The 19,599-nt window shown below is 43.7% G+C and overlaps 1 long non-coding RNA gene across 1 annotated transcript; it reads right to left on the bottom strand.

Moving 5' to 3' along the window:
* Window positions 1–1,856: 1,856 nt before the first annotated feature.
* On the bottom strand, window positions 1,857–9,638 carry LOC149353161 (uncharacterized). Its single transcript, XR_016290914.1, has 2 exons — window positions 8,772–9,638; window positions 1,857–8,557 (listed from the first exon to the last, which is right to left on the bottom strand). It is a non-coding gene; the product is annotated as an uncharacterized LOC149353161 (long non-coding RNA).
* Between the last annotated feature and the right edge of the window lie 9,961 nt (window positions 9,639–19,599).

Genomic DNA, 19,599 nt, shown 5'->3' with positions numbered 1-19,599 from the left:
TGTGAGAAATCACTTGTTTGACCTTATGCCTTTTGTGTTTAAGAGCATCTCTGTATTTGTGTATGTATCCTTGCTATGAAAATGTGACTTACAAGCACTGTAGTGAGCTGTCTGTACTCTTGCTTTCTTTTTCTGGAATGTGGCTGAGTTACACGCAGAATGTTTTCATTGTATGAGAACCTTTCTTTTACCATTGTTTGTAGTCTAATAGTATGAAGAGTATCAGTGAAGCTTTCATCACAGAGCCTGTTTCTGCATCCTAAATTAGAGCAGCTGTGTAACGTATGACGTGATATTGAAAGCAGCACTGAGAGGAACTCTAAAGATGATTTGTTGCATCTTCTATTTGCTTCTGAAAACTGGTGGCTAGTTGTTGGGACGTGCTCACTGCTTTTTGCGTGCCTATAAAAATGTTTCCTTCACGACGTAAACACCTTCAGTGTGACTGTCGTATTTCCCATGAACTACCATGGCATGTCACCTGTTTCGAGATTATAAAAACCTCGAAGGATTAGTTTGTGTCGTATTCATTGTGATAGAAGCTGTCTGCTTGGCTGGGCTTCGTTTTGTTACCAGCATGGGCTGCCATAAGCCAGGCGATACTTAAGCTTACGTGTCCAAAATAACATTCAAGGCATCACTTGCAATAGCTCATGCAAGTGTTAAGTCATCACAGATGTTCTTCAGTTTTGTGTTTGCGGCCATACGGCCATAACTGAAATTCGTTGTAGTGACCTTCGCTGCAAAACTTAACAGCGACAAAATTGTTAAGTTCAGCCTAAGTGTTCTGCATTATGACTATATTTTCAATTCCCCCATAGATGTTTGTAGGTGTTCTTCATGCAGGGCCTGTGCGTATTACAACACATTTTCAACCACCAGGTGATAGAGGAATCTTATCAAGGCAGCCACGAGTTGTGTACTGTGGCCAGTGTAGGATTTGGTGCGGACAATGTCTTGTGCAAAGTAGAATGAAATGAACAGAACACTTTGCTGTAGTCTTTCATGTGAAATTGGAAATCTGGACACCATATTAGACGTGAGAATCTGGGAGCATAGTGTACCTATGCAGAACTGCACTAGTGATGAGCCCAGCAAAGTAAATTTTCACTGTGCATAATAGTGCAGCAAGATTATAGCACTGTGTTCCATTTAGTTTTTCCACCTGCACCTGGGACAGATTGTTCAACTTTCTTGCATTTGCTACTCAATGCTATGAATGGGCGACAGTACTGCTTTTTCAGCATCCTGCTTTCATGTCCAAGCTCGTTGGTTGAGCCAGCAGCAGGATTTGTTGTGTTGCTCTCAATTTTTCGTATTTTCAAGGAGTGAAAGTAAATTGAAGTGTTAAATATATCTTGAAAGCACGATCTGCAAACCATTCAATCTGCTACATATCCAGCTGCGATCAAGCCTAGCCCCGACTACAGAGAGCAGTGCAATATAAAGCCCTATGCGATTTGAAATGGGATAAATTTAAGTACAGCAGTTGGAACAGAAACAGCATCTTTGTCTTATTGAAGCAGTTATGTTTTTGTTTTGTCAACTTAGTTCTGTACTTGTGTACAAGGCCACTTGCTTTGGATACATTAGTTCAATCTTCATCCCGCAGTCAAAGATAATGTGGTAGAAATCTTTCATTTGTAACATTAGCACTATTGCCACCAGTATTTTATAAACTAGTCGTTCTAAGTGGTCTGTTAGTGTATACTTTGGTTGTTCTATGAAGTGTTTTTCCATGCATCATTTATGGGTGCTACACAGTGGTGGGTTTATAGTGGTGTTGACTGATGTGATGAATTATAGTTACTAATTCACCTGGTGCATTGTTGTATAATAAAAGTATTTCTAGACCCTTTCAGAGAATCATTTTTATATGAAGCCAGTGCACTCCACAAAATGCAGTGCGCTTTAATAACTTCCATGGGTAGTGAACAAAGCGCTCACCAAAGCAAAAGCACAAACTCCATCCTGTGAACTCTTTCTGTTACACAGAACAAAAATTAACATCCCAAACACCAATACATGTTGACTGCTTGCTTTCTATTAGGCAAGGATGCTCAGAACGATGCAGAACTTGTGAATTAAAAAGGACACTGAGGACAACTGCACCCAACTTTTGTTCCCAGTAAAAGTTTATTCTCTGGCTCTTTCTGGCTATGCTGACTTCTTTTGTCCGGCAGCAAAATATGCATCTATCGGTGAGAAAACTCTGTTTAAAAATCTTCTCGCTTGTCGATTCAAACTTGTCCTTACCAAAAAGGTTGGGGTGCCACTGTTTTGAAGTGTAGCCATGAATCTGCACCCAAAAATTGGGTGTCGACGCACTTATTTTAGTTGTGAAATTGGCCAGTGTTGGCAACATCTGTATTTCGGCTTTTGGACTTCTCTACCATATAAAAGCTCTGTATTCAGTGAGAGTGGTATCTCTGTGATCAGAGCACAGTACAGTATCGACACAGGCCAAATTCTATTTGTCCTCGGTGTTCCTTTAATGTGGCAGATGCATTTTCTGCCCCTGGGACTGAATTACTCTTCAAACTTCTCTAAGGATTAGCCTCAGACTAGAAATGACTTAGTCAAAACATGACCACAAGAAAAACATCACAGAGAAAGCTTCTCATCACATCTGGTACCCAGTGTCTGACTGGGTGCATCAACACAAGATCGCTAAGTTGGGCACACTGTTCTGCTACTGCAATGCACTCTACAGCCAACCATGCTTTATGCAGAAGAACTTTTCAGCAGGCATTATGACAGTTCAACGCACTTCTGTTCAAGCAGCGATTCAACGTGGCAGAACAGTTTGCATGCACAAATCAAACATGTCTATACACAGTCTCATGCTTTAAATGCCAAGTCTTAGAAGCTACACAAGTGGTGCTTTCATGAAAACTGGTCACTTCAATTGTATCACTTGCAACACAGACCTCGGTGAGGCAAATGGCATATGCCTGATAAAAAGTAAAATGAAATTATGACTTAAATGCTAATTATATAATGTGTTCAATTGTTGCTTAACCTGACTCCACACTGTTCTTTGCTTTAAGCAGGCAAACTATCTTAAGCACAAACATAGCCAAAGATAATCGGCACGCTATGCAGTTTTGGCAGCATTGCTCGCCAAGTGTGGAACAGCACATCAGTAGCCCTGTTTACATGAACCCGACAGGACCGGATAGAGTCAGCGTCGGGTTAGGTGACTCGCCCGATTTGCCCCGCTTGGTGCCTACGTGAACTCGGTTCAAGCACGTAAGTATTGCAGCGGTGCCTAGCGTCGAGGTTTTAGAAAGGCAGGTCAGGCGAGTGAACTCGACTCGCTCTGCCGCTTATTTTACTCAACCCGACAACTTGTTTTTTATCCGACAAGCAAACTCGACTCGACTCTATCGAGTTCATGTGAACAGGCTTCATGTGTTTTGGGCTGACAAAATACCAGTTAAAAACCGTGAGAACATGCACTATACCAACTAAACACTTTTTTTAGCAGTGATTTCAAATGCAAACATGTTTCACATACAGAATACAAGCACAATGCAGGCCATTTGAAAAGGCCAGATAAGAACATTTAACATATGAACATAAGATCAATGCCGACTCGTGACGCTAGATGCACAGTCACCGAGCTCTGTGAAAAGTTTGAACAGGCAATGAACTTTGTCAGCATGAGTACTGGGCATCAAAGGCTTGTGCAAGGAAACAATGTAGAAATTGTAGCAACTGCACACAACTTCATACAAATAAACGACAGTACAAGAAAGAATATGGCAGTGGTTAAGAAAGGAGAAAGCTTTAGCTGCACATAATGCAACCAGGAACATTCTATACGTATACTTCCACCATACATGTTCACTACTGCCAGCAGCCACTGCTGGCTAGAGGCAGTGCTATAAACCTACAAGTCCTCCCACGAGGTCTGGGTACAGTTAGGAACGGGTGAGATGGTAAAAATTCTCAGGCGCTGCCAGACCACATGGAGAAAGGTGGAATGGTCACTGCAGTGTGGGCACTCGAGAAGGCTGTGGGAAGGAGAGCTGGGAACGCACTAGTCTACAGCTGATGCTTTAAAAGTCTTAAAAATCTCAAATACAGCAAGAGGAAATCGCAGCATCCCTGTGTGCACTATAGTCGGATACAACTTAAGAAGGCAGCGGCTTTTCCCCGTCAAAGGAGCCCCTTCCAGCCAATGGCATCGGCCGATTCTCATGACCATGCTAGTGTCACAAAGCAGGGAGTGGTAGATGAAAGGTGATAGTCCACTCCCTCCATAGTCAGGGATAGACCCCTCTCTCCATTGTGGCACCGCTCCCTGCATTGTCACCCTAGCAGGGTCATGAGAATCGGCCGACGCCATTGGATGGAAGGGGATTCTTTGACGGGGAAAAGCCGCTGCCTTCTTAAGTTGTATCTGAATATAGATGAAATTTTTTTAACTATACCATATCACTTGGATAAACTTTTCAATAAAAACCTTTGTGAAATCCTCCACTGACACGAAGCACAAGTTTCACCACACTGCAACTCACAGTTTAGCTGACATTTTGGGAAGCATTAATGTACCGCTTCCAGGTCAGAATGCATAATTTCAACAGATCGAGCAATATTTGTCAGTAAAACTTTGGACACTGCAATACTGAAGCTGTGCAGCATGCAAAACTTTGCAGCGCCATACCTTCGCTGCAAACCTTCGGTATTCCGTATCTGCCTTAATTCAGCATGGCTACAAAGCCTTAAGCTGGCTTGTAGCTTGAGCAGTTTCAAGAAAAATGACATAAGGATTTCCACAAAAGATCCAATAATGCATCTGTAGAAGTTGAAAGCGTTTGCTATGCAGCAAGCATTTGTCCTTAAACAGATACATAAAAGCATTTACAAACTTGCCCAGTTCACAGAGTTGGCAATGATGAATGCGAAAGTTCAGCAGAAAATTACTGCATTTTATCAAAAGCGACAAGTACATAATGCATGCATGTTTTTAGTATTGTGAAATAAATGCCTTAGGAACCATTTGCATGCTTGAAATTTACTTCGGTTCAATGGGTACCTGAGTTCTAATTTCAATTCAGCAAACTTTCACCTTGAAGTTCACTGAAGTGCTATTCCACTGTAATGAAAAATAAACTGTCGCAAAAAATTCAGTATAAAAGCATTCTGTTGTAGATTTATAGTCAAAAACATGACCAACAAGCAAGTTTTTTCTATAGTTCTATACCAATTCTATTTGAATGAAATTCTTTGCAGCTTTCATTAAGGGCTTCAGCACTGCCATACCATCACTTTTGCAGTGATTGAGCAATGAGAGCAATAGAAAAAGATCGCTCAATTCCATACAATACACAAAATAGACAATAAACTATTCAAAAGAAAAGTAGATGAGTGACACATCAAATATAAATTTGACAACATTCTTCAACAGCATCAAGGCATTGTCACAATTCCGTCTGCTATTAGGCATGTTTTCAAGGCAAGGAGTTGCAATATGAGAATACATTTAAGTGCTGCTTGCTCCCCAAGGTCTGCAGTTTTCGAGTAGAAATTTCGAAAAGTGTCCGCACATTCAGCCTTTATAATAAAGAGAAAATATGCATCTAGGCGGTCTTAACTGATATTAACTGAAAAGAAAAAATTTAACACAGGTTATGAGAAAAGAAAAGGTGCAGTTACCGTCTCGCTCTAAGTGAACAGCTTAACTGCGCTCTGAAGAAGGGACGAGGGGGGATGAAAGAAGGGAGTGCTGTAGCAGAGAGCTCTGGAGTAATTTTAACCAACTGAGGTCCTTGAACGGGTGCTGACATCACAAGGGCGTTTTCTGCATTCCGCCCCCATCAAAGTATGGCCACACTGCTTGTTATTCAGGAAGTCTCAAGAGTACACCTGAAAGCTACCTTAAGTTCTTTGGCATACTGCATGCTGTAACTTTGTTATCAGTGGCAGGGGGGAGACCACGGGAGACCATAGAAAGGTGGCATGTTTACGGTGTTAATGCATAACTGGAGTCTTTTGCTTTTCTGTAAAAATTAATTTGGCTCAGATCTTTCACCCCAAACGAATGTTATCAAAACCGAATTTAACCAATTTTTACATGAAAAACTGCCTTCCTGAGAATGCTCCTTCTGGATGGAAGTGCCCCACGGCACTTACCACTTTGTGTTGTCTCCTTCCACCATCCTGCGGTTCCTTGCAGTTCTTAAGTCCTATTATGTGTTACCAATTTAAAGAGCAGGATCTTGAATTCCCCATTACGATTATAAACCTATTTTAACCCTTGTCATGCACGGTGCAGCTTCACTTCAGAATGAAAATACTGAAAATTATGGGATTTAACGTCCAAAGCAGCACATGGGCTTTGAGGGGTGCCATAGTTGAGGGCTCCTATTATTTTAGACCACCTAGGGCTAAAATCTTTAACATGTGCAATAACACACAGCACATGGATGTCTCTTTTGCGTTCCACCTCCATCAAAACAAGGCTGTTTCAATGGAGGTGAAATGCAAGAAAGTGACTGTGTGTTGTGTGATGAGAATCAGTTAACACAGTACCCGTTAGAAGTTAGAAGCTGATGAAACACAGGCACTGCTGACATATTATTGGCGGTTGTACCGCGTGTTCCGTATTTATCTGTCCCTGTTACGAAAAATTCTCTTGCGCAATCTACTGAACTATATAGGCTCAAAGCGCCGACTACAGGGTAGCTTATGATGGTCTTCATCTTTCGAGCCTATATAGTTCAGTAGATTGCGCAGGAGAATTTCTTCTAACACGGACAGATAAATACGGAACAGGTGGTGCCCCATAGTAGCACTGCCCCGCTCAACAGAGACGACTCCAGGGATAACACAAAGGATAAAGACCTCTGCAGATACCACCAAGTCCGCAAAAGTCAAGAATACTAGAGTTAAAAGTTTTTCCTTCCCCTTCCTTCCTTCCCCAAATTAGAAAAAAAACAAAAAAAAAACAGGAATGAAGGGCCCTATGTATAATGCACTCTCAAGTGCAGGTATGCTATGGCTACCCATCATGATTATTTAAAGGGACACTGAGGATAAACTGAAGTTGACCTCTGTTGAATGATTACAACATGCTAATTACAAAAAGGCTACTTTCACTGAAAACCGAGATCTTAGGAGCTAGAAGGTCAAAACATGAAATACAGGTATCGCCACAACTGGCCTTTACGCACACAAATGCAATGTTGTCACGTCAACTTTTACACATGGAGTCTCGGCTTTAATTCACTTCCAAATGGTGATCACAGGGCCCTTCTCAGTCTTGATATCACAGGTTATCAAGAGATGGGAAAATTTTTAGCTCCAGTTTTCTCAGCATGAAATGTGTCTTGCTTGTGCTGCGAGACAAACATCAGCATAGCCAGAAAGAGCCATACAGCCATTTTTAGCAAGAACCAAAATTGTATAGAGTTGTCCTCAGTGTCCCTTTAACTTCACCTACCTCTATGGGCTACAAAATGCAACAGCCACCAATGGGTCACGAATCAGACACGGATGCTGACAATGGGCCTTATCAGAAATGGAGGGCTAAAGCAACAACTCATAAAAAGAAGGCCCCAGCTAAATCCATGAGAGCATACAGTGCAAATTTCCACAACTGTCACAGAGACTACATTCCCTGTCATGGCCACCTGTCTTAATGGAATACTGGAGACAACTTTTAAGTCCTGCCCATGTAAGCATCAGTCTCATTATGAATACTAACTGCCATGAAGCTTTCAGAAACCACTGCTTGTCTTGTCAAACACGGGCTATCCCAGGCACATCTCAGAAAAAGCAACATCTTTTCAGTTAACCATTTGTGCACTGCTGCTGCTACTGCTATCACAAAATGTAGCCTGATTTTCTTGTGGACATGGCAGTGAGTGACTCCAAGGGGGGGTACTTGTGCTGGTCACAGAAGCAAGATTATCCAAGCTTGCAGGCACTTGATCTTCACCCTCTTCCTGGTTGCTGCCCGTCCAATCAAGGGGCAGTTCTACAGTGGCAGCTTCCTCAACAATCAAGTCCGTGCTTGAAATAACAAAAGCTTCAGGTAATTCATTACACACAGGTACCGCACGTGATACAACGTCCCACTTGCGGATTGTGTACACGTTATCACCTACGTCATACATGGCACAAACATTGGCAGCTTCGTTACAACACTGCGATTTCGTTTGGGCTTGAGAGCCATGTTGCGATGAAGGCGTTTCGGGGCACGCTGACGACACACGCACTCTAGTGTTTCGCGCAGGGCGCCGTGAAACGAGCATGTCGTCACAGTGCTCGGACGAACTGTGCAAATGCGCAGCCACTGCATGAACTAAACGGCTGCTTGCCAGCTTTCGTGCTTTCTGGCTTCGTTTCCATTTCTTAGAAGCTGTCGGCCCCGTCGTGAAGTCAATAAACCTTTTGTACTTTCGTACCGATGTGAACTGTCTTTTACCGTCGGTGTTCTGCTTGGGATATTCATATATCGTTTCAAGGAGCTTGCACTGCGGTGCCACTCTGTGGGAGACGTATGGAGTCGAACACTCGTCGGGTTGTTGATCCATAACCACAGGACCTACGAGTAATTGTTTGGCACCAAATTAGCTTATTTGTTACACCAGCATGAGTCAATAACTTCGATTTCACAAGATGCATTTGCCTAAGACAGCCATGAGATTAGCCTGAATGCAGTAGAAAACAAACTAGACAAGAGAAAAAACGAAGTTGCAAAACAAACTAGACAGGAGACAAGAGTTGCAAAGATGCAGTGTCAAGAGAAGCCCTCATACCTCATTCGATGCCTAGCTATATGGTAACTCGCTCCTTTTCGTCACTTTTCTTTGCGTCAAAGGCGTGACAGCACGACTTCGAGAACTTAGGCAAATAAAAGCGACACCATAACATCACAAAATCGTGAAACACAACACTGCAACACTTCCCAACAGGTCTTGCGCGCCGAAGTGACATCACTTTCCCGCTACCATTGTGGCCTACCACCTGTCAATAAAAACCCGGTACAATCTTTTTTTTATTTTTTGCATTTGATGATTCGGTTCTGCTTTGATTCTCGTTCGCCGGTCTGCTCGGTCTCTTGCCTCGTTGTGCACGTTCACTCTTCCCATCAACGATGGCACTCGATGCGAGCGATCTCCAGAACTCAAGTTAAAACCAGAACTCAAAAGTAGCCAAAAGTAGCCATGCCATTTAATCTTGGCGCCGTATTTGTATAGTATTTGTAACAACAGTGATATTTTGAGTACAGTTCTCATTAAAGACCGATAAATAATAGCATTTCCAACCGGCGCGAGAAGCAGAATAGAGAACAGACAATTTGGCCCTTCTTCTTGGTCTTCAAGCCACAGGTACGTTGCAAATTAAATAAATGAAACATTAAATTACAGTCCACGTAGACAGTGATCCTGCGAAAGTGATTCTTTGAAATTTATCCAATTCAGTAGGACTTTGAAGCTGCCTGGACTTCGAGCCCTAGACCGAACTTGATTCGTGGAATCTCCATAAGCCAGTCTAGCTTCCTTTTGTTGCGCATCTGTTTCTTGTCAAGTTCACGCAGAAAAACACGCGCTCAGCATCAGCATTACGAACTGGAACTGACAAATTTTCGGTGTGCCTTGCACCAGGTGGGGAAAAAGGCATGGAAAAAGGCCATTCGCCGCCATTGCATGCCTTGTGGGCCATAAACTGAAACATGTGTGATCAAATGCGCGCTAATATTCTGCTGTTGCCGCGTTTATGACTCCGGCTCGATCGATGGAGGAACATATACAAAGAAACGAAATGGCAGCTTCGTATGCCTTCACGTCTGTTCGCGCTTTCTGTGTCATCAACATTGATGCCATAGCCTGCGAAGTGCAGACAAGGCATTTGGAAGCCGCTGTAGGAATTGTATCGTCATTTTCCTCAAGAATTGGAAGCTGCACTCTCTCACTGCCCCTTGGTCAAGTGGAATCTCTCTGAAGCTGTCACCTTCGGAGACATCTCCACGCGCGCTTCACGAGCGGCGTGACTTTAGAGTCGCGCCGCTCGCGCATGTAGGCTCCCTAGCTACTTTAGCCACTCGTAGGGGTGCCTTGATGCGCACCACAGCCGATGCAATTAAAAAAATGGTTAGTAACCGCGCCAAAATAAAAGTAGGGAGCCAAAGTGAAATTTTCATCGCTAGACGGGGTCGTAAAAGTGGCCAGTTTGGCGCAAAGTAGCCACCAACGGCAACCCTGCTCTCCGCTCATATACAGGGCAGTGTGCAGAGTTCTAGAACACTGCACAGTGTGACGACCGGCGGGCCGGAGAGCGGATAGCGGGCCGCTTTTGCGATAGCCGCCACGGGCTCCCGAGAGAGGGCGCTGTGTGCAACTGGTACGTAGAGTTACTGTATACGTAGTTGTCTCGATGCGCGCGCCCCCTCCGCCGGAGGGGGCGCGCGCATCGGGACACCCTAGGTCGGGTGGCGCCGCCTCTCGGCGCCTTCCTCGTCGACGGAATGGGCCGGCGCCAGACAGCGCATTGGAGTGCGCGTGCTGTCGTTGGTTTCTGTGGATTTTGCTTCGTTATTGTGCGTGATTATGTATGCTGAAATGAAGTCTAGGCAGACGCCCATACACATGCCAAAGCCCCGCCGCGGTGGCTCAGTGGTTACGGCGCTCGGCTGCTGACCCGAAAGACGCGGGTTCGATCCCGGCCGCGGCGGCTGAATTTCTTGAAGGCGAAATTCTAGAGGCCCGTGTGCTGTGCGATGTCAGTGCACGTTAAAGAAACCCAGGTGGTAGAAATTTCCGGAGCCCTTCACTACGGCGTCTCTCATAGCCTCAGTCGCTTTGGGACGTTAAACCCCAATAAACCAAACCAAACATGCCAAAGCTTCAAGCTCGCCAGTCAAATACTTCTTTTCGCGTCTGCCAATCCCCTGGAAGCGAAGGCAACAAAAACCACTTCGTGACCACACCGCTGCTGCAGTACTGCTCCGAGGCCAATTCCGGATGCATCAGTTATAACGATGGTCTCAAGAGCAGGATCAAACAGCTGCAAGCATCTGCCAGACAAAAAACAACCCACTTCATCACAGCAAGTTTGGCACTTCGAATCCCACTGGAACTCGGAATCTTTTCGCAGCAACTCACAGAGGGGTTCGACCATCTCGGTGTATTGCGGAATGAATTTAGCGTAACAGCCCATCATTTCAAGAAAGGAACGTAACGTTGCCTTGCCCGTCGCCGCAGGTGCGTTCTGAATGACATCAATGTTGCTCTGCAGTGGTTGCACGCCCTTATCACTCACCAGATATGACCAAGGAATAGAAGTTCGCTCACACTGAAAATGCACTTTTGATTTAACTTCAGCCCGTTGTCATTGATGCGATGCAAAACTTGCCTAAAGTTCGCTTCGTCAAATGGGCTGCCAAAAACAATGATGTCATCTATATGTAGCGGAAGGTATTTCTGCACGCTTGCAAAATCATAGTCGTCATTTTTTGAAAAGCTGCCGGTGCTGAAGCAAGACCGAAACATACACGTCGGAATCGGTACAATCTTTGGTACGTAATAAACGCTGTTAAATCTCAGCTGTCTGGGTCCAATGGGTCTTGGTGGTACGCTGCAGCCAAATCCAATCTCGAAAAGTATTTTGCACCATGCAGCTTATTCAGGAGCTCTACTGTGTGTGGCTGCGGGAACTTGTCGACGACAATTGCCTTGTTGGATTCACGTAAATCAACGCGTAAGCGTACTGACCCGTCCTTTTTCCGCACAATGACTAGTCGCGATACCCATGCAGAGTTGTCAGTTTTTTCAATGATACCCTCACATTCAAGACGCTTTAGTTCCTCGGACACCTGCATGGTCTCTTACTGCTAACGGCAGTCACCGCAATTTCGCAATTTCGCCTTCACGAACTCGCACCTTCTGAATGAAGTTCTTTGCCAGACCTGGCTTCCCATCGAACAAGTGTGCAAAGTCGGCGTGCAGTTCGCTGGGAATGCCCTCAGGTGCATATGAAGGTGTCATGCAGTTTACGCACCTGCCATCGATTTGCAGACGCAGGGTGACGATGGCGTCCAACATCCGTTCCTAGGCACGACATGGAAGAGCACGTTTGCGTGGCGGTCGTGGAATACAACGGGAGCGACGAAACATCCCCGCACAACAATGCGATTGCGTGAAAAATCGAAGAGGGTGGCTGTAGATGGTTGAGACGAAGTCGAAAGCTTCAGCCTCTCATATGTAGTTGCAGACAAAATTGAGACCGCAGAGCTGGTGTCCACTAACAGTGAAATAGTGACACCGAGCACTTGCCCGTCCACCTGTATTCCTGTTGTATGCCTTCGCCCAAGGTGAAAAATTGTCATAACTCCAATGTAATTTTCGGCAGTGGCCTCTCGAATGGCCAGGGATTGCCTGGGCTCTACCAGACTTCTGCACATACGTTTGAAATGACCCAACTTACCACATTTATTGCACGTCCTTGTTCTGGCTCTGCACGTTAAAGAACTTTATTTTATTTATTTACTTGTTTGTTTATTTATAGATACTGCGATCTAGTACAGATCATAGCAGGGTGGGAAAAAAACAAATAAAATACGAGCATATAAGCACAAATTCTTAACATTTGCAGGCACTTTTCAAACATCAGTAAAGAATTGTGATTAACAGTCTCGCTATTAAGTTTGTTCCATTCAGTAATTGTCCTCGGAAAAAAAGAATATTTAAAGCAGTTATTTCGCGCGTTCAAAGGGGTTATTGTTAGTGCATGCCTTTGTCTCGTGTTATAACCTGAGGAGTAAGCAAAATAATGCTATGTGCCGTGGGGAGCAGCAGCGGAAACAAACTCTTGAATCGGTTCTTAGCTGGCCTAGCGCTGCTCTGAGACTTGAGAATGCTCTGGTCGCGCGGCTGGTGATGCAAGGCGCCCTATTACGTGAATATCTGTACGTGGAGTGAGTTGCAGCGACTATTGTTCTGTTGTTTCCATTGTTCTGGCAATGTCGAGCGCACGTCGCAACGTCAGAGCAGAACCTTCCAGCAGCAGTCGCTCCCGTACGTAGCTGCTGGCGGCCCGTCTTTTCTACAAGCTGGTCCTGAATGAATTCTTCCACTTGTGTACCAAAGGCACATATGTAACAAAAAGCTCTAGAAGAGCTGTGACAACGTGGCAGCTGAGCACGCTTGTGGAACCGTTGTCGCTCAACGACGGACCCACGACCTCCGAATTACCGGAGGTCATGGGTTTGGTTCCCACCGGCGGCATGTGGCTGTTGGCTTCTCTATTATAACAAGTCCTTCATTCCTCTTCCCTTGTCTGCGTATACACATTATATATATATATAATATATATGTATGTATATGTATGTATGAATATGTATGTATATGTATGTATGAATATATATATATATATATATATATATATGGGTGGCGCTGATGAACACTCTCAAGGTTAGGTTACTTGTAAACATAAATACCCCCGAAAGCAGAAGATTTGACAGCCGTCGCCGTAGCTCAGAGGTAGAGCACCGGACGCGTAATTCGGAGGTCGTGGGTTCGGATCCCACCGGCGGCAGTGGTTGTTTTTTCTTCTGCTTTTCTAATCAATTAGCTTTAAGCGATAACATCGTCAGTAATATTCTAAAATCCACAAAATAAATAAATGAATTAAAAATCCCCTGTGCCCCTTGGTTTCTGTGGCTGTTGGCTTCTTTCATATATATATATATATATATATATATATATACATATATATATATATATATATATATATATATATATATATATATATATATATATATATATAAGGGGAAGTATAGTGCCATTTGCCACCAAAATTGCAGCAAACGAGCAGCATAGCTCAATCCAGAGCAAAAAATCTATTGATATGGGTGCCCGGACACCATATGGAATAGAAGGGGATGAGGCTGCGCACACAAATGCCTGGGCGTATCTCCCCCAGAGTCGGGGCTCCTGCCGCAATCACTTGTGACTTACGCGGACATCACAATATATCTGCGCCTCAGTAGGCAGACATTCCCAGAGCTTGCCAAGGGCCTGGTTAGAACTGAGTACCGACACCGCAGAAGGCTGCAAACAGGGTCACTGCGATCTTTTTGAAACATATAAACCAGACTTTTTCGGGATACTGCAAATTCTGTGACACGTGGGCAGACATATACCATATGGTGTGGGCCTGCCAGAAAAATCCAGGGATAGACAGAATAAACCAGCCAATGAGAGAGGGCTGAGAGGCGACCCTGTACGCGACTGCTTGGACATGGGGTCCCAGAGGGCTCTGGTCCAAAGAGCGCGGGCGGCAGCTACAACCAATGGAGTCCCGGAATAAGGACTACCACCTAAGCAAGGGAGGGGTGAAACCCTCCACTCTCCCCCCAAACCCATCCCAGTGCACCAAATAATGCTTTTACCACCAGCAATTCATTCTAAACTATGCGAAATATGTCACAAAACACCGCTGCCAGTGGGGCTTAACTGATCATTTGCGGAAAAGTTTGTGTATGCGTCCAAGCTTTGGAGAACCTGACAGAAGAAACTAATCCTGGGAGGCACTGCTTCTCAAACAGGAAGAAAAGGGACAACGTAAATTCCGTCTTGCTCTAGCCGCTGCCGAGGTCCAGGGAGATCCCGGTCGACGGCTGAAGGGGCGGACATGGCTGGGACTGAGCAGAGTCTCGGATTCCTGTCAACCTTTTGACGGGTGCTAATAAATGCTGTTTCTCTCTCTCTGCATGTGCGCGGTGAAGGCAATTTGGTTTTGGTTGGGAAACATGAGCCGGCCGTGTGTTTCTGCGCTGTAGTGCGGCAACTGATTTGAGCTCCATGCCTCGCTTTTGCCGCTTGTATGAAATGCAAGCTCACTGTGTGGCCTATGGCTGTACAAATTACTTTATTGAGAAAGAAAGCACGAAGTTCTTGGTTCCCTCAGGTTTCTCTTCTTGAGCAATGCAAGAAGAAATATCTACGCCTTTCGCAAGCCTCATTTTTGCACACAGTTCTTTAGGAGGCTCTATTCTGCATGTAGCTCTACTGTCGTCAGAGTCATTTTCTTCGTCATTTTCATTTTTGCTGAGTCATTCTGCATCCGGCATCTCCCTCCTTCCCTTTACAAGTGGAGAACGGATGGTTAACATGTGGAGGCTTCACACAGAGGCCAACTCCACCGGTCAATTTTCGCCTTCACGACCCTCCTAATGCTATCCATTAAAACACCACCCGTAACCTACCACCACCCAGCAGGTGAAGGCTTCACACAGATGCCGGCGCCACCAGACAGGCTTCACCTTCATGACCCTCCCAATGCTATCGCATTAAATTAACTGCGGCCGCAGCGGTGGCCTAGTCATTTGAGCATCTGCCTCACATGTGGGAGATGCGTGGTTCGATCCCCAGTGCCACCGGGTACCCACCAGTGATACAATGGGTAAAGCCCCTGCCTGGTGCTTGGCTTCTTTAGGGTGAAATGCTTGAGAAATGGCTCTTTGACCTCCCACCTTGAGTAGCAGAAAAACCACCTTGCGGCATGGCGCTCTTTGGCCACATATGTCCTTGCGCCATAAAAATTCGTCATCATCATCATAAAATAACTGCGAAATACATCATGTGGTCTGTTCATGTGGACTTTGCAGCAAGGCAGACATTATGCACGACCTGTAGCTACAGTCCACCACATCATTCATCCCTTCATCTGTATGGTGCGGTGGACTGTAAAGTTTTGCAAAAGAAAGTAAAAGATAATTAACTGAAATTACCAAAGCAACTTTAGTTCGTCCCAAAGCGACTCAGGCTATGAGAGATGCCGTAGTGAAGGGCTCCGGAAATTTCGACCACCTGGGGTTCTTTAACGTGCACTGACATCGCACAGTACACGGACAAAGCAACTTTCCAATTTTTGGCTTAAAGACGCAATATTGGGAAACTGAAGGCTGTCAACATCGAAGGCGAGCCCAGTGTTTAAATTTTAACCGGCATTATGGTTTGAAATATCAAACGTCAAAAATACGGTTTTTAAACCTTGTTGAGTTGGCTTTCTCACATTGCACATTTATAAAATGGTGCCTGCCGAAATCATGTTCACTTCTTGAACATCGTAAATGCAATGTGCATTTTTATTTGCTGCATTAGAAAGAGAGAGACACCATTTTAACAATGTGCAACGTGTGAAAGCCAACATAAACAAGCTTGCAAAGGCTAAATTTTCACATCCAATATTTCGAACCCCAATGCAGATTCAGTAATTTTAAAAACTAGGCTCACCTTTAAAATTGACGCCTTGAAACGATGCCTTGAAACATTGGTTTTGAGGAAATGAAAGGGACAGTAACTGTCTCACTTCTTGGTGGACACCTCAATTGGCTGTGCCATGAAGGAAGGGAAGATGACAAGGGATCCTTTCGCTGTGAGGGATAGTTGCCCGATTTGATCAGAAGCAGTCGGATATTTGTATCGCCTACGGCAATGGCGAAGCACAACTGCAGACGATGCAAATATCCAACTTCTGAATGAATAAGGCACGTACCCTGAACAGATGTGGTATAAAAAAATACTGTCGGCCAAATGTCACTTCTGTGCGAAATTCTAGCTTTAACAATTCACCAGTTAAGATGAGAGAAGCATTATATGGTGCGCGTGCAATTGCAGAATATGCTGTACTCTTGCCAAAGCCTTATCTGGGGCCTATGTGTGCAGGTGCCAAAAACAGCACCTATACTTCAACTCATAGTTTTCACTTCACTGCAAACCCCTCGCAAGATGAAGTGTAATCACACAATTTCCAAACATGTTTTCTTTTTCAATACCCCAATTAAGTGAATGGCCAAAACTGGAATAATGTGTCCGCAGACTGCAGTTGCGTACTCTTCTAATATACTGCACAACTTGTTAAGCACCAGAACTGCAGAAAAACTTGAATCTTGTCAGTAAAAGCATCACTAAGTGTTCCATTTTATGCTTTGCAACTTTCCTATTGGAACATCACTGCGCACACACAAACAATGATGTGAAGTATACGCAAGCATAGTTGTGTAGTTGTGTGTGTTTGTTGTATACCTTTCACACTCGTTTTTGTGCGCACAATTACTTTATCAACTCGACTTTATCGACTTTATCAACTTGACCAACTCGCCCAGCAACATGCTCTCTTTCCTATTGAAAGTTTCGCGTACCTCCAAACACAACGGCTGCATCTCCCGTTAATAAATTACAAATAAAATACTTACATTGGTAGAAGACAACCTTCAACAACAGTGGGCTTATTTCATCCACCCACCATCACTGGTGTTTTATTTGTTCTTACTTACATGGGGCATGTGAAATGTAAAAGAACATGTATAAGCAACTAGCAAGGGCAGCCTGGGAGCATAAATTTTCACATACTTTTATCAGGCATCACAATTTTCACAGGCTATATTCACATATCTACAGCCTCATTTGTACAACGCTATACCAGAGGAAACAAATCCTTGGCTGTGATACTAGACATATATGGGTCATGTCTGGAATGTTTGTTATACTGTGACCTTCACAGAGCTTCGGGGAACTGTATCAGGCACATCTGTCACAACTTGGAAACAATATCAAGGCTGTACTAGCCATGTATCTGCACAGAAGAACCAACAAGCACATAAGAATTACACTTTATTAAAACTACTGCATATTAGCAGATCTTGAACTGGCCCTATTGCACGATACATAATGCAGCTTGTCTTGTGCGGTGGTATCATATTGCAGTACTGTAAAACATTTTGATCACCACATAAAACTATGATGTGCACGACTTTCTTCACATTGGCTGAATTCAGCATTCAATAAACACATACAAGTTGCACTACAGCAGGTCAGCCTTTCTTCTTTTTCTTATGCAAGGTGTTCTTGTCACATGGAATAAAGCATCAGCTACTTTCATTGTCAAAAAAGCAAAACAAAGAAACAGGAAACTGTTAATATACATAACAACAACTTTCAATCATAACTATGCTGTATGGGCACAGGTGGGAAGACTGGACGCATCACAATTAGAAAAAAAGGGGGGGGGGGGGGGGGGGCATAATATACTGAGAAGTGTAAATGCACAACCGTTCTTGCTACTGACAGATCAAACATCAGACTCATCACATCAGCCAGCTAAGAATACAAGTTTCCAAACCATTAATGTACTATACGCACAGCCTTATACTCAATACTATTAGAAATAAACTGTCCATGACTGAAGAGATGAACACATCTAAATTTTAGCTTCACGGGAACTGTGCTCCCAGACTGATTGAGATTTTCTACTCCACAGTGCATGTCTCCTCATTTTCACCGGTAATTAAAATATAAAGAGCTGACAACAAGCTTCCCTGAGCATCTCTGAACAAGCTTTAACCTGTCTCGATAACAGTGCATTGCACCAAACAAAATTAGTTCTGCAGTTGGTTACACAGTGTGCTGGTTTGTTTGTGTTAAAGCAACAACACATGAAGAGCAATAGGCCATTGCCACAAATTTACGTCGAGCTATGCGTTTGCATCTTATGCTTGTTCTCCATTCACATCCACCATGTTAAAAAAAGTAACATGTAGCGTGTCCTTGCATTATGTAATATTAGCTACATAATGCAAAATGAGCCAGTTCTTCACATTAATGCATGCCATAAATATAAGATCACAGTAAGATGTATCCCATCCACCATTTTTTAACCAGCTATCATACTAAAATATGATTTTATGTACAGGCTTTTATACATACACACTGTTATTACCATGGTAGCAAGAAGCCACCTAATACCGTTACTGCAAGCAAACTGTTATAAAAAAAAGGTAAAGGAAAAAGTAACATTCCGCTGTGAAAACCATGACGCCTAAATGCAGGAAGTATGTGCTTCTCTAATTATGCGGTTTCAGCATGGTGAGATCCATTTCAATGGCCTCACAAATATGCCTTGCAAAGTTTGCCACACCAATAGACAAAATGTAACAAAATTCTTTGTTATGTCAAAATCACATGCTAACATTCCATTGTTTATACATCCTAATGCATCACTCATTGAAATGCAGCTATTGTTGCAGTATTAACAAAGCAAAGTGTCACAGGTTTTTCTTTTAACTAAGACGCATGCAAATCTTGAAACATTGAGAGATAATTCCTGCACTATTCCTTGCTCACATGCAACTCAAATTCTTTCACTTACAAAGATGTAATACAAAAGAGATACAACTACAAGCAGTAAAATAAATTGTGTCGTGCATGAAGGACTGTCGTTTTTCGACAGCCTTACATGTGATGCAAAATCAGCGCCAAGAGAACATGGATTGCTGGATCTATGAAAACTCCAAACTGCAACACATCCTAAGGAAACGTCCTTTGACCTGGTGCATGCACAAGCAAGCGCAGACCGAAGCATCCAACTGCAGCTTCCTTGCTCAGGATGTACAACTCAAAATTTTCACCGATCCAGCATAATTCCGTGACCCCTCCATACTTTACCTCCTAGTGATCAATTCTGTGTATTTTGTGCTAAAAATATAAAAATGATTCAAGTGTTAAATGCTTTTAAAGTTATTATCAAGCAATAACCTACACTGGACAGGCTGCCATCAATCTTTAATAGCCACCAAATATTTAG

This window comes from Amblyomma mixtum, chromosome 3 (assembly GCF_055824585.1).
Source record: "Amblyomma mixtum isolate Tamu chromosome 3, ASM5582458v1, whole genome shotgun sequence".
In the NCBI taxonomy this organism is placed as follows: domain Eukaryota; kingdom Metazoa; phylum Arthropoda; class Arachnida; order Ixodida; family Ixodidae; genus Amblyomma; species Amblyomma mixtum.
The sequence above is the reverse complement of the archived record's forward strand: the minus strand, read 5'-3'. Positions and strand labels throughout refer to the sequence as shown.